This window comes from Protopterus annectens, chromosome 3.part0 (assembly GCF_019279795.1).
Source record: "Protopterus annectens isolate FY-2018-M chromosome 3.part0, PAN1.0, whole genome shotgun sequence".
In the NCBI taxonomy this organism is placed as follows: domain Eukaryota; kingdom Metazoa; phylum Chordata; order Ceratodontiformes; family Protopteridae; genus Protopterus; species Protopterus annectens.
The window spans coordinates 760093226-760107567 of NC_056731.1; the positions used below are offsets into that span (position 1 = coordinate 760093226).

At 42.0% G+C, this 14342-nt stretch overlaps 1 protein-coding gene across 2 annotated transcripts in view; it reads right to left on the reverse strand.

The window, feature by feature from the left end:
* The window catches only part of GALNT1 (polypeptide N-acetylgalactosaminyltransferase 1), a 1910365-nt gene extending 1896458 nt beyond the window's left edge, over nucleotides 1-13907 (reverse strand). The window contains exon 1 of one of the 2 annotated variants that reach the window (XM_044065104.1): nucleotides 13664-13907. The gene's annotated coding sequence lies outside the window, so the exon portion shown is untranslated. Of the gene's footprint in view, nucleotides 1-13516; nucleotides 13599-13663 lie in introns of those variants that run through there. The other variant, XM_044065106.1, reaches the window with a different exon arrangement.
* Between the last annotated feature and the right edge of the window lie 435 nt (nucleotides 13908-14342).

The window sequence follows — 14342 nt, forward strand, 5'->3', positions numbered from 1 at the left end:
GTATGCACAGAGCTCCAGGTAGCAGCTTCTAGGATGTCCCTGGTAGGGACACCTCTGAGTAAGGCTGTAGAGGTAGATGCAGCCCTGGTGGAATGTGATCTCATCCCCTGTGGGGCAGGTTTTCCATGGTGTTTATAGCAGAAATTAATGCAATGGGCTATCCACTTAGAAATGGTTTGCTTTGAAATGGCCTTCCCCTCTGCCCCTGCAGCAAAGCCAACTAGCAGCTGCTCAGATTTTCCGAGAGGCTTAGTCCTGTCCAAATAAAATCTAAGTTGCCTGTGCACGTCCAAATAGTGCAGTATTTGTTCTCCTTTGTTTTGTGGATTTGGGAAAAAGTAGGCATATGAATGGACTGATTAAAGGCCACACTAGACACCACCTTGGGCATAAAGGAAGGATTGGTCCCGAGGGACACCCTGTCTGCATGGAAGATGATGAATGGCTCCACTGCCATGAGGGCCTGTAATTCAGACACTCTTCTTGCTGAAGTGATGGCAAGAAGGAAGGCAGTTTTCCAAGAAAGGAATTTCAACTCTGCAGTTGCAACTGGCCCAAAAAAAAGGTACAGTGAGCTTTTCCAATACAAAGTTAAGATCCCAGGCTGGAGTAGGGGCGCTCCTGGGTGGTCTTAAATTTTTGGCCCCTCTGAGGAATTGCTTTAGCAGGGGGTGAGAGAAGCTAAGCACCATTGTGCCCATCCCCAGAGTCTGGCTCCAGGAACAGTATCTTTTTCCACTTTTCAGCATAGGATTTTCTAGTACTAGGCCTCCTTGCCTCCAGAATGACGTCTAGCACCTGCTTACTGAGGGTTGTTATTGGAGAGGTCACGGAATTAGGTAAGCTGCCAGATTCAGGGTTTGAAGTGGAGGGTGCAGAATCTGGCCCTCCTGCTGGGACAGCAAGGAAAGGGTCTGAGGCAGGTGCCATGGTTCCATCAGTGACATACTGCACAAGAGGGGGTCCAGTGTTGGCATGGCCAGTCTGGGACAGCAAGGAAAGGGTCTGAGGCAGGTGCCATGGTTCCATCAGTGACATACTGCACAAGAGGGGGTCCAGTGTTGGCATGGCCAGTCTGGTGCAATCAGTATTGTCCTTGGTTTGTCCTGTTTGATCTTTAGCAGAACTTTCAAGAGGAGAGGCAGAGGGGGAAAGGCATAAACGGAGAGGCTCTCCCAGGTGAAGGACAGGGCATCCACTTTCCAAGCTTGACTGTGGGAAGTCTTTGTGCAGAATTTGTCCAATTGGTAGTTCTGTGGGGAGGCAAATAGGTCTATCTTTGGATTCCCCAATTTGTTTCTCAAAAGGTTGAATACCTTGGGTTCCAGTTTCCACTCATGTGGGTCCATGAGATTTCTGCTAAGGTAGTCTGCCAGTGAATTGAGTTTGCCTGGCATCAATTGAGCTTGTAGGTGCACTTGGTAGTTCAAGGCTGTGTTCCACAGAGCCATGGCTAGTCTGCAGAGAGGGTACGAGTGGGTTCCCCCCTGCTTGTTTATGTACCACATAACAGTGGTGTTGCCTGTCTTTACCAATAATTGTCCTGGAAGAATATGGTCCTTGAAGGCTGTCAGGGAATTCTGTACAGCTAACAATTCTTTGATTGATATGCAGGTGCATCTGACTTAGGTTCTATTTGCCCTGAATGCACTGCCCTGCCAAGTGAGCCCCCCATGCATAGTCTGACGAGTCTGTTAGGGTTTGGGCGGCAGGGGGTAGAGTGAATGGGAATTCCTTGTTGTGGTAGCAGGCCACCAAAGGAACTCTTGTCTTTATGCAAGGAATGATAGGAATCATTGATTCCAGGTCCTGAGAATGTTGACACCATAGGCTTTTTAGATACCATTGTAGTTTCCTCATGTGCAGTGTTGCATATGGAATTAGTAAAATGCAAGAGGCCATGAACCCCAGGGCTTGCAGGATTTTCCTTGCAGATAGCTGGATCTTTATGGCCAGTAGTTTGAAGTAGGCTGTCAAATAAATTTGTTTCTCTGGCGCGAGGTAAGCCATCTGGGAAGTTGTGTTCAAGCTTGCTCCCAGGAGTACAGTTTGTTGGCAGGATACTAGTTGAGATTTCTTTTCTTTTATGGTGTACCCCAGTGAGGTTAGAAGTTTCTTTAGAAATGCCCGATGTTTTAGTAGCATGTGCTGGCTTTCTGACTGAATTAGACAATCGCCCAGGTATGGGTATATTTGAATATTTCTTTGCCTGCAAAATGCAATGACTGGAGCTAGACACTTTGTGAATACCCGGGGCACAGTAGATAAGCCAAAGGGAAGTGCAGAGAACTGATAGTGCATGGAGCCTGCTCTGAAGTGTAGGTATTTCCTGCATGATTCCCTTATTGGAATGTGCAGGCAAGCGTCCTTTAAGTCTAAGGTTGCCAACCAGGCATCTTTGCCTACCATAGGAAGCAACTGTTGAAGTGTTGGCATTTTGAATTTTAGGATTACCAAAAAGGTGTTTAGCATAGACAGGTCCAGGATAGGACGCCAGGAGCTGTCTTTTCTGGGTACCAGGAAAAGTCTTGAGTAAAAACCTTGTCCCCTTTCTTCTGCTGGGACAGCTTGAATAGCCCTGATACTTAGAAGAGAGAGAACCTGCTGTTGAGCCTCTGCCCACTGATTTGCGGTAGGTCTGGCCAGCCGTTTGGGGTTGGTAAGGAGTGGAAGTGGAATCTGTATCCTCGGACAACTATATTTAAAACCTATTGGTCCTGGTAATGAGTTACCAGTTTTCTGCATGCAGGACGATCTTTCCCACTAAGGGAGCAGGCAGTTGAGCAGGGCTTGAAAGGTTTAAGGTTAAGTCATTGTGACATTTTTCCAAAGGGGGGGGTGTCTTACTACTTCCAGCTTTGGAAGTGGGAGCCCCCACTGCTTAGGCCTGTGAGTACTTTGAGACTGTAGCCAAGGTGCTCTGCTGTTCCTGGGTTTGGTCTGAGAAGGCTTGGAAGAGACAGGAAAGGACCAATTCTTAGAAGGCCAAAACCAGCTAAACCCAATCCAAAGCAGAAACCTGAAGCTAGCATCTACATGGAGATCTCAAATAAGCCCTCCTACCACTCGACAGACAGACTCTGAACAACTTTTGAGCTTTGGTAATACAACTGACCAAATTGCTGAAAGAATGGACCGGATTGAAGACAAAACTCAAGCTAATGAATACCAGCTGGCAAAGCTGAGGGAAGAGCCGAGCGCCAAAAACACTATCTTAATTGAAATGCAGCAAAAACTTGTAAATATGGAAGCTAGAAGCCACCAAAACAATATACTAAAAAGAGGACTTCCAGAAAAATATGAAGTAACAAGTTGATAAACATTATAGGTTCATAGGTAGGTACTAGGCTATCTGCCAGAGGGCATTTATAAGCCTAGCCAGAGTGTGTCGGCTTTCGCCCCTCTTTGATTAATTAACTGATCCTCTGTCAAGCAGAGCCAATGAAGTGATCCCAGAAGTGTATTTTCTGTTACCCATCCACTTGTCAAGGTTTTTCTTGAAGAGTGTTAGTGAGGGGCAATGCCTGATGTAGTTTGGAATTGTGTTCCAAAGCATGGGGAGTCTCTGTGACAGGAATCTATCCTCCAGCATGTTCTATTTATTGTTGTGGTGAGGTTTAGCTCACTAGAGCACATGGCTTGCAGTGACCTGGATTTCTTTAGGTGGAGCATGTCCATCAATTCTGAGTTGAACATGGCTTTGTAAGTCAGGCAGAGATCACCTCTGAGTAAGCAATACATCAGAGTACAACCGGAGTTTTTTCAATCGGGCTGCATAGAACATATGTTTGAGGCCAGTATTCCTCTTGGTGAGGTACTTTTGTGGTCTTTCCGGCTGTTGGAAGTGTCTTGTGAGGTACATCCCAAACGGGACATTGTACTCTATGATGGGTCTAATGAGTTATGAGTAAAGGGGCACTATAACCTCTATTTCTAGATGCAAACCCTTTAGTAAATTAGATGGGCCACATAGAAGGATTTCCTAACTATTTTGGTAATATGATAGTAATCTCTCCTTTGACAATCTACCTGGGTCCCCAGATCTCTTATTACCTCTTCTGTATTAAGGGGGCTGCCACCTATGTGGCAATTTGCAGGTGTTTTGTTTTTCCCAAACAGGATTACTATGCATTTTTTGGCATTTAGCTTGAGGCCATGACTTTGACACCAGGTGTCCGTCTCAGTAAGGCCCTTTTGGAGGATGTCAGTGTCAGCCAGGGAGTCAATTATGGCTCCCAGTTTGCAGTCACCGGCGAACTTGGTTAGCCATAGTCCGCCTGCATTTGCCTGTACATCTGAGAAGTATATGCCGAACAGCAGGGGTCCCAGGACCGAGCCTTGCAGGACACCACTTGTGACTGGTTTAGAGGCGGACCTGGAGCCTGCTATTCTTACCGTGTGAGTTCTGTCTGTAAGCCAGTTGGCAACTCGTCTCATGACGTAGGGGTTTATGTTCAGCCTGGTGAGTTTTTTGTAATACCAGAGTGGGGAATGGTGTTTAAAGGCTTGACAAGGTCAAGGTAGGCTGTGTGAACCACCTTTCCCTCGTCTATGGCCTTGGTGACCGTCTCGAAGAAGTCAACCAGGTTTAGTAGGCATGATCTGCCCTTAAAGCCGAACTGGGTCAGGTCAAGTATTTGGAGGTTCCCAATGTCTTTGTTAATGAGTTCCATGATGATGCACTCCATAGCCTTGCAGACCAGGCTAGGTCAGGCTTATGGGGTGATAGTTACCAGGGTCAGTTGTGGCCCCTCCTTTGTGGAGAGGAATAACCGTAGCCTGTGGAGAGGCTGAGGTTGAACAGCGTGTTTAGGTGAGGGGGTTAGTTCATTCAAGACGCAGCCTGGGACACCATCTGGTCCCACTGACGCTGTGTTTTTGGCTTTTGAAAGGGCTGTTTTCACCTGTGAGTCTGTGATGTTTGGGACACTACACTTTTCCGGTATTGTTGTGGGCCCTTTTGGAGGTGAGAGGGAGGTTCTTAACATAGCGAAAAAAGGCTTTCTGGTTATCTTTTGAATCCTTGGCTATTTTTCTTTCAAAGTTAGCCATGATTTCATGAGGGATATTAGTTTCTTACCAATACTGATGAGGGATGTCTTTCCTTCTTGGGATTTGCTTTTTTTCTGAACTAGTTTCCTCCTTCTATTGTATAGCCTGTTTATTGCTGGGGTCCACCAAACTGGTTTCCTTCTCTTAGAGGAGCGAGTCTTGGTTTTGCTAGGAATGGCACGATCCATGCATCCTTGTAGGTGCTCATAGAGTGCATTTGTAAAGGTTTCTGCATCTTGGACAGCGTTATCCTTTAGCGTGGGGGTAGTGAAACTTACCACCTCTGTCTTAAGTAAGGTGAAGTTTGCTTTCGAAAAGTTTTTACTGTGGTTTCCTTAGTTGGGGGTGGTGGTGGGTGTGGACATCCAGAGTGATTAGTTTATGGTCTGCTCTAACCAGTGACAGGTTGACCTCAGGTGTGGAACACCTGTCACCCATGTTGATGATGACCAGGTCCAATACATTTTCACCTCTGGTAGGGGAGTTTACCAGCTGATCCAGGACATTTTTAGTTGATGAATTCCAGGAAGCGCTGGGCCTGGGAGTTTGTACTCGAATAGTTTTCCAAGTGAATGGTAGGGTAATTGAAATCTCCCAATATCAGGGTATTCGGTAGGACCTTCACCTTTCTAGAGACACTGGAAAACATGGAGTGGTGGTCCTGGGTCATGGATGTTGATCTGTAGCAGGCCACAATTTGCATTGCAGATTTGCCTGATGTTAGTTGCACATGGATAATCTCGGAGGTATCATGCTGCGCCAGTAACCTGGAGGTTTACTTATCCTTGATGAATATAGATACACCCCCTCCTTTTGTGTTTCGATCAGTGTTCTGTGGCCGAAACGTGTGGTATGAGTTGTAGCCCGGTAGTGCTGGGTTGCTCTCTGGAGCCTTGAACCAGGTTTCAGTTACTGCACAGATGTCGACGTTCTCCATACGGAGGAGTGCTTTGAGTGCGTGCATTTTGAAATTTAAACTCCTGGCGTTGAGTAGCATAAACCTCAGTTTTTTGTTAATTGTGATGTTTACGGAGGTGGGTTTGACTTTTGAGCCTTGCCTAAAAAAGGCACTACGGGGGCAGCAAAAGCCTTGGCCAGTATTCAAAAGCCTAGGGGTGACAGGTGCAATCAGTCTCTTGCGAAGCAACATGGCTTGTCAAGCATGTCATCCCAGGCTGACAAACACTGGACCCCCTTTGAATGACACCAGCTTAGCCAATTGTTGAAATTGATCATTTTTTTCTTTATACTGAGGTATCATTCTTGGTGAGGGCAGGATGCTACTCAGGGTCAGGGTCATACCAGCCTGGGCTATATGATCAGAGAGCTTTTCCATGTCTCTTTTCATGTAGTCCAGGGAGGTATGTATCAAGTCATTCACACCAATATGAACAATGACAGAGTCATATTTGTACTTGTTCTGGAGTGACCTGAGTGCTTGTCTTATGTGGCAGATTCTAGCTCCCAACAGGCAGCTAACAGTAACCTTCCGCTTGTCCAGCCTAGTGAGTGGGGCATCAGTGTGCCTGACTATAGAGTCACCTATTACTAGTGTGTTAGGTATGTTATTTCGCCTTAAGGGCTGTGATTGTGTGGCACACTGATTTTGTGTTTTATGTGCTGTCTGGTTTGTCACCGGAGGGGCAGGTTGTTTGGGTGTCTGCTTTGGAGGTCTGTAACGCTTTTGCAGGTTTTTATTTAGAGCCTCCGAGTATGATTTTGTGAATTTATGCGCATTTTTTGCCAGTGCTGTTTTAGTAGGTCTGTGTGCGACTGGAGGTGTGGTGCAAGTGTTAACCTTCTCCTCTTGACTGTTCCAGTCTTGGTTGGAGACAGCTTAGCTTCCAGTTTGGCTGTATAATTGCATCTCTTGTATATGTTAGTGTTTCGTGGTAGGAGGAGAGGGTTGTCTTTGTACATGAGAGTTGTAACATTGCCTCAGGATGCCCAGATTCACCAGATAGACTGGAGAGTACACCTGAAATTGCCCTTTATGCCTGAATAGTAGGGTGAGCTGCTTAGTCGCTTGGTTGGTGAGGGGTGAATAAAGAGCCTTGCCCTGGTGGGCAATCAGTGTCAGGGTATATTAGTGCTTGCCATTAGGTCTGAGCAAGTGCGGGGCTGTAGGATGCTTTTTTTGAGTGCTTAGATTGAAAGTCAGACTAGTTTCAAGGGAAAAACTGAAGAGGAGACAGTGGAGCCGGGAATAATTTAACTGTAGCTAACCGGCGCTGCCCGGTGCGCAAAACTGTCCAAACACGGTTTTTATAGTAGGGAAATGAAAGATAAAAATTAGCCCAAAATGGCCAATAAACTACTAACTTCTGGGCTGGAACCACTCCTCAAGGGACAAATAGGTTGCTCAAAGCTTCCCTCTCTCACAGGTGAACAGAGAAACTTCCTTCTATCCAAGTAAGGTATGGGCAACTCAGAAACTAGTATCACAGCCCTGAATTCAGCACTAGCCTGAAAACTGGACTACACTACCTTATAAAGGCGGAAAACAAGGATTTTTTTTTTGTTTTTTATTGTTTTTTTTTTTTTTAAAAGACAAGGCAAAAACAGCAAAAAATATATTTAAAACTGCTTTAAACGACTACAAACGATCAGAAAAGGCTATCGCACTTTAGTGTGTAGCCTACAAAAGTTAAACAAAAAACAACTTTTTAAAAGTGCAAGCAGTCAAATAAGTACAATATGTGAAAAAAAAAAACAGCTTTTAAATGACAATAAACGCTGGAAAATCTGAGTTTAGGCAGAAAACAGTTAAGTACAGCAAGAAAGTAGAGAAAACTGATACTTAAATCACTCCAAAGTCTCTCTTCTAAGCTAGAAGGCTTGTATCAGTTTAAGGCTTTCTAGTGCTACCCAGTAGGTTAGTTATAGGAAAGATGGGAAACAAGCGCAGATGTGGTCTTTTAAACCAGAACGTTGAAAGAGACCGAAACTGTCCAAATGGTCAATAAACTACAATTTCTGGGCCAAGAACCTCTCCTCTCGTGGTAGACAGGCTACCTAGTGCTTACCACTCCCACTGATAAGCTAGAAGGCTTTCCTCCAACACAGAAAGGTTTGCAGGGCTCAGAAGCTTATCAACAGTTCTGGATACAGCAACTCTGTATCTGGACTAGGCTAGTTACAGGAAAGGTGGGAAACAAGCGCAAGTGCGGTTTTTAAACCAGAACGTTGAAAGAGATGGAAAAAACTGCCCAAACGGCCAATAGCTACAATTTCTGGGCCAGGAATCACTCCTCTTGTGGTAGATAAGCTACCTAATGCTTATCCCACTGATAAGCTAGAAGGCTTCCCTCCAGCACAGAAAGGCTTGGGGGCTCAGAAGCTTACAAAGGAGTCCTGGATACAGCAAATACCTGTAACCAAAAAATGTCCAAGGTGTACCAAAAACTGATAAAAAGAAAACACCAAGTCTAAAGCTGATTCAAAAGCTGAGACAAAAACTGCACCAAAATGATAGCATAACCCCACTTTAATCAACGCTTTCGTCAAATGACTTCTTCAGAACCACATAACAATGCAAGATAAAACCACAATATATACTCCTGCGTTAATTACTATCAATTAATTATCCAATGTAAACCAATATTATTTTTTTTTTTACTACCACTAAAAAGAATATATAAAGTTTTGTTCGTTTAGAAATCTAACACAATAAAATCATTCACATTTCTTGACCTGCATTTTACATTCCTTTAAAAAACATTTAATATTAATGGCATCATTCAAGCCTGGTTTTTGATCTGCTTGCAGCTTGATTTGCCATCTCACTTCTCTTTGCTCTAGATAATTTTTAAAGTTGCCACCTCAAATATCATAAGAACATTGCTCCAAAATGGAAAACAGGATTTTTTGAAAACCAGGACATTCACACCCATGCCCATATAATTGGCTGGTTCTTTCTTTCTTTTTCATATTATATACATGTTCTCTCATCCTGGTGTTCAAACACCTGGTAGTCATGCCAACATAATATGCCTGGCATACACTGCATACTGAGATGTAAACCATCCCCCTAGTTTTGCAACAAAAATTACCCTGAACTCCTATGGTATAGAGCAGATGAAGTAACTATATATAGGATCCTGTAAGATATATCTGCACATACTACAATCAAAACACTTGTACATACCCCATGGTTTTTGACTAATAGAAAAACTGGGAACTACAGTATTACTGTCCCTTCCTTTTTCAAACAGTGCCTTAAAGTTATGATCATTCCTTTGCACAAATTTGGGTTTACCCCTAATAACCCTGGACAAATCTAACTTCCCTTCTATAAATTTTCCACTTACGTTCTATTATATTACATACACTCTTGTCTAAATTAATGCTCATACTGAAGCATAGAAAATCTTCTTTACTGCACACTTTCTTTGTACTACGAGTGAATCCTTTAGTCAAAATAGGGGAATATTTAGAGTTGGTCCCAAATATTTTTAGCCAGTTCTCTCAAAAACACTTCTTGATAACTATCTAAGAATAATTGTATAATGAATTTAAATTCATCTGCTAACTGCTGGTTATCACTGGTCATCCTACTGGCCCTAATAAATTGGCCTTTGGGTATATTTTTTTGCATAAACAAAGGATGATGGCTAGTGGCATGCACATAATTATTTTTAAATGTCCTTTTACGAAAAATCCTGCTACAAAAAATTGCTGACTATATTCCATGATAATTGGACATCCAAAAAAAAAAAAAAAGGAATTTCCTACACTCCCTAACACGAACTTCAGTAAGTCAGAAGTTTCATTTAACTTGTTGCAAAATGACTGAACTTCAATGTATCCTCCACTTCTTATAAAAAACAAATAGTCTATGAATCTCTTATAATATATAATATGAAATTCTTCATCTTTTAAAGGTTCCAAAATGGTAACTTCCCATCACAACGTTAGCAAAGGAAGGGGATACTGGAGAACCCATAGCCACCCCCTTTACTTGTCTGTAATAATCCCTGTTGAAAATAAAAAAAATTTTTCAAGTATTACTTTAAGGGCATCACAATAAAAATTCAGAGCAGAATCCTCCATATCACTAAATGTGTGTAAATAATCCCTAACAAAATCAATACCTTTGTCATGGGGTATGGAAGTATACAAGAAAACTACATCCATGGTAAAAATGATGCACTGGTTAGGATCAAACAACTGTGCTTCATTGACCTCTCTTCAAAAAGTCCCAAGAAACTCTCAAAAAGGAACTCATCTTATTAACAAGTGGATTTAACACTGCATCCACCATCATAGACATACTGCTAGTTGCATAATTGGGAGCAGATATAATAGGTCAAATAGGGAGGTTAAATATACTTTTGTGCATTTTGAGGATTCCAAACATCACCCCTACTTTTGGATGCTCAACTTCACAAACGTTATACATAACTGAATCTAAGTTACCACACATCAAACTGTTGTACAAAAAAAAAAAAATCAGAAACATACTTAAAACTTCGATTTACATCCATAGAACAAACTTTTATACTCTTGTTCATTACTTAACATAATTTCCATATGTCTGATGTAATCTACTTGATTCATTAATGCTACCATCCCCCCTTTGTCACTCTTGATTATTCGAATATCATTATCTGCCAACTCCTTCATAGCAGCTTTCATTTCTGGACCTAAAGTGCTATAGCAATGCTTGCGTCTATTATTGACCATTTCCCTCACTTCCCTTTCACAAATACTTTCAAATACTTGAATGGTATGTATTAAAGCAGGGTTATAGCATGATGGTTTGGAGAATATACAGTTACTAACATCTTTCAAAAAATATTTTAAATTTAATTTCCTCGTAAATTTTTTTTAAATATATGACAGTATCAACATTTGTCCACTTGCTGGGAATAACATTTAACCCCAGCTTCAATATTTTAAAATGTGCTTCATTTAACACAAAGTCAGACAAAATGAGAATGTCATCATTCAACCTACTATTGTTCAGTCGTTGTCTGTCGATGATTCAGACATTAATCTGGCTTTCTTCCTCGTCATCCTCTGTTGTTTGGATGCTCTCTGTTCCTTCTCGGCAACTAAAACAAACTTTGTTTATCGCCTATTACAGTTCCTTCATGATTGATGGATGAGGTGCTACCATCTTGGGAAATATTAACACCATCAGAAAAGCTTGTGGGCTCAGCTTACCAACAGTCCTGGATACAGCAACTCTGTAACCAGACTAGGCTAGTTATAGGAAAGGTGGAAAACAGGCGCAAGTGAGGCTTTCAAACCGGAAAGTTGAAAGAGATGGAAAAAAAAAACTGCCAGGGACCACTCCTCTTGTGGTAGATAAGCTAGGAGGCTTTCCTCCAATACGAAAAGGATTGGGGGGCTCAGAAGCTTACAAAGAGTCCTGGATACAGCAAATCTGTACCTGGACTACACTAGTTATAGGAAAGGCGGGGACCAAACGCAAAACGGGCTTTTAACCAGAAAGTAGAAAGATATGGAAAAACTGCCCAAAACGGCCAATGAACTACAATTTCTGGGCCAAAACCTACTCTTCCCATGGTAGATAGGCTACCTAGTGCTTACCACTTCCACTGATAAGCTAGATGCTTCCCTCCAACACAGAAAGGCTTGGCGGGCTCAAAAGCTTACCAACAGTCCTGGATACAGCAAGTCTGTATCTGGACTTGACTCGTTACAGGAAAGGCAGGAAACCAGCTTAGAATTTTTTTTTTGTTACAGAAAAGCTGCTAAAACAGCAGTAAATACAATTCAAATTGCAGCGCAGGCCAGCACACCAGAGTGTGTAGCAATACAGTTCAAATAAATGCAATTAAATTAACAAAATGACTAAAAAACAAGTGCAGAAGGCAGTAAATTAGAAGGCTACTAACAAGCAGTAATAAGTGCAGAGTAAGAGCGACTGAACAGATAACACGCAGAAGAGCAACTAAGACAGTTACAGTAACAGCAGCTGAATATATATATATATATATATATATATATATATATATATATATATACACACACACACACACACACACACACACTTTTTTTTTTTTTTTTTTTTGAGGGAGGGAACAGAGCAGGATTAAGAGGCTACATGGGGTTGTCCTTCCCAAATGCTCTCTTTGTATACAGTAGGAGTGCCTGAAATCAGAATATGATCTCACTGCACTCAGTTGAGTGAGCAAATGAGATGAGCCCAGAAGGAGTATCCAAATACAAATCTACAAGAAGGGCAGGCGATTTCAAAGCCACCAACATTAACACCAAAACAAGGAGGGTGGCTGGGGAACTAGCTGTAGTTAGACAGCCACAACTTCAGTTGAGTTAATATTCAGTGAAAAACACAAATAAATAAATTAAATTAAATACAGCACTATATGAAAAAGAGCAGATAAAAGTGTACTTAAATTCACTTATATGTCCAGTTGATTTCAGGTAGATGTTAGCCGGCCAAAGCTCATATATTAAGCAGAGATAACTCAAAATGTACCACTTATATAAGGCAGGACAGAACATCAGTGATGAGGTGAAACTACCTCCACTGCTATCAATGGCTACACAGAAATTCTAACAAGCACTCTGTAGAGAGACAGCCATAACTTCAGTTGAGTTAGTATTTAGTGAAAAACACAAATAAATTAAATACAGTACACAGCAAGAGGTTCTCCCGTTCGATTCTCAGCTGGAGCGCCTTCTGTGTGGAGTCTGCATGTCCTCCCGGAGGTCGAGTGGCGTTCGAAAGACATGCGTGAACGGGCGTGCCTTCGTTGAAGGTTGGGTGTCGGGCTGGCACCTCGGCACTGTAAAAATCTACTGCCAATCATTAGAGGACCAGAGTTCGGCTGTGGCGACCCTTGACCGGGAAAAGCCGAAAGAACAACTATATGAAAAAACAGCGGATAAAAGTGTACTTAAATTCACTTATACGTCCAGTTGAGTTCAGTTAGATGTTAACCGACCAAAGCTCAGATATTAAACAGAGATAACTCAAAATGTTCCACTTATATAAGGCAGGACAGAATATCAGTAATGAGGTGAAACTACCCCCTCTGCTATCAATGGCTACACATAAATTCTAACAAGTACTCTGTAGAGAGACAGACACAACTTCAGTTGAGTTAATATTCAGCGAAAAACACAAATAAATAAATTAAATACAGTACTATATGAAAAAGAGCAGATACAAGTGTACTTAAATTCACTTATACGTCCAGTTGATTTCAGGTAGATGTTAGCCGGCCAATGCTCAGATATTAAGCCAAACATTGCCAAATAGATATTTGAAGCTCCATGTAAACCCGTGGAAAACACCAATGAGACAATAGCTGAAAGAGCCCACCGATCACTAAACAAGAAGCAAGATTCCACTGTCCCAAAGCAAATATATGTTATGTTACTGAATTATCAAGATACACAAAGAATCTTGTTGGCAGCCAAAAACAGAATCACTTGATCTGGAATGGCCATAAGATTACCCACTCACAGGATCTCCCGTTAGCCATTAAGCAAAGGCGCCAAACACTTTCCCCATTCTACGCAGAGCTAATCAAATACAAGATCAAGTTCCAGATGCATTACCCGAATTCCTTAATCTTCTACAATAATGACGTTAAATATGAAGTGGACTCACCTAAAAATGCAAAAGAAGCTTTCATTAAATGCTTCGGTATGTCACCGGAACCGTGATTAACCAGCAATGCAGTTCAGTATCCCCCTTAAATTAAAAATAGCAGGGATATCTGCTACTTTTTTTAATCCTCTTGCTCTGTTTGAATCTGATTTATATTAAAAAATGCAAATGCACCTATAACCTGGATACGACCGCCTAGGAACGAATGTCTTTCAAAGTGTTGTCTGGCAGGAGGCATTTAAAGGAACAACTTCCTGGTAAACTATTAAATGTCGTCTCCTCCGATGGTCAACGTAATTACAGCCTGCGGTGAGAAACAAACATACGAGACTCATGATGATAGAATTCAACACTACTCAAGCCTCCTTTTTACGCTTGATGGACATGTTTTGGCTTTGCAGCAAGATATACAAGATAAAACTCTCTAGAAATAATGTCGGCTAATAAAGATAGCTTTGGATTGTTCTGTTGCTGGATACGTTATGAATGAGTTTGCCCAAGCAAATGATGTATCCCAGTTGCTAGTCTGTTCAGACAGACTTTCGTGTCATTTCTTAACCCGTGTAGTCTGTTATAGCCTCGAGAGTTGTGACTTGGTATGGATGGTATTAAATAGGAACACTATTGTAAAATTAGATTTCTAGTGTTTTAGCACAGTGGGCTGTTAACTCTGGCTCGG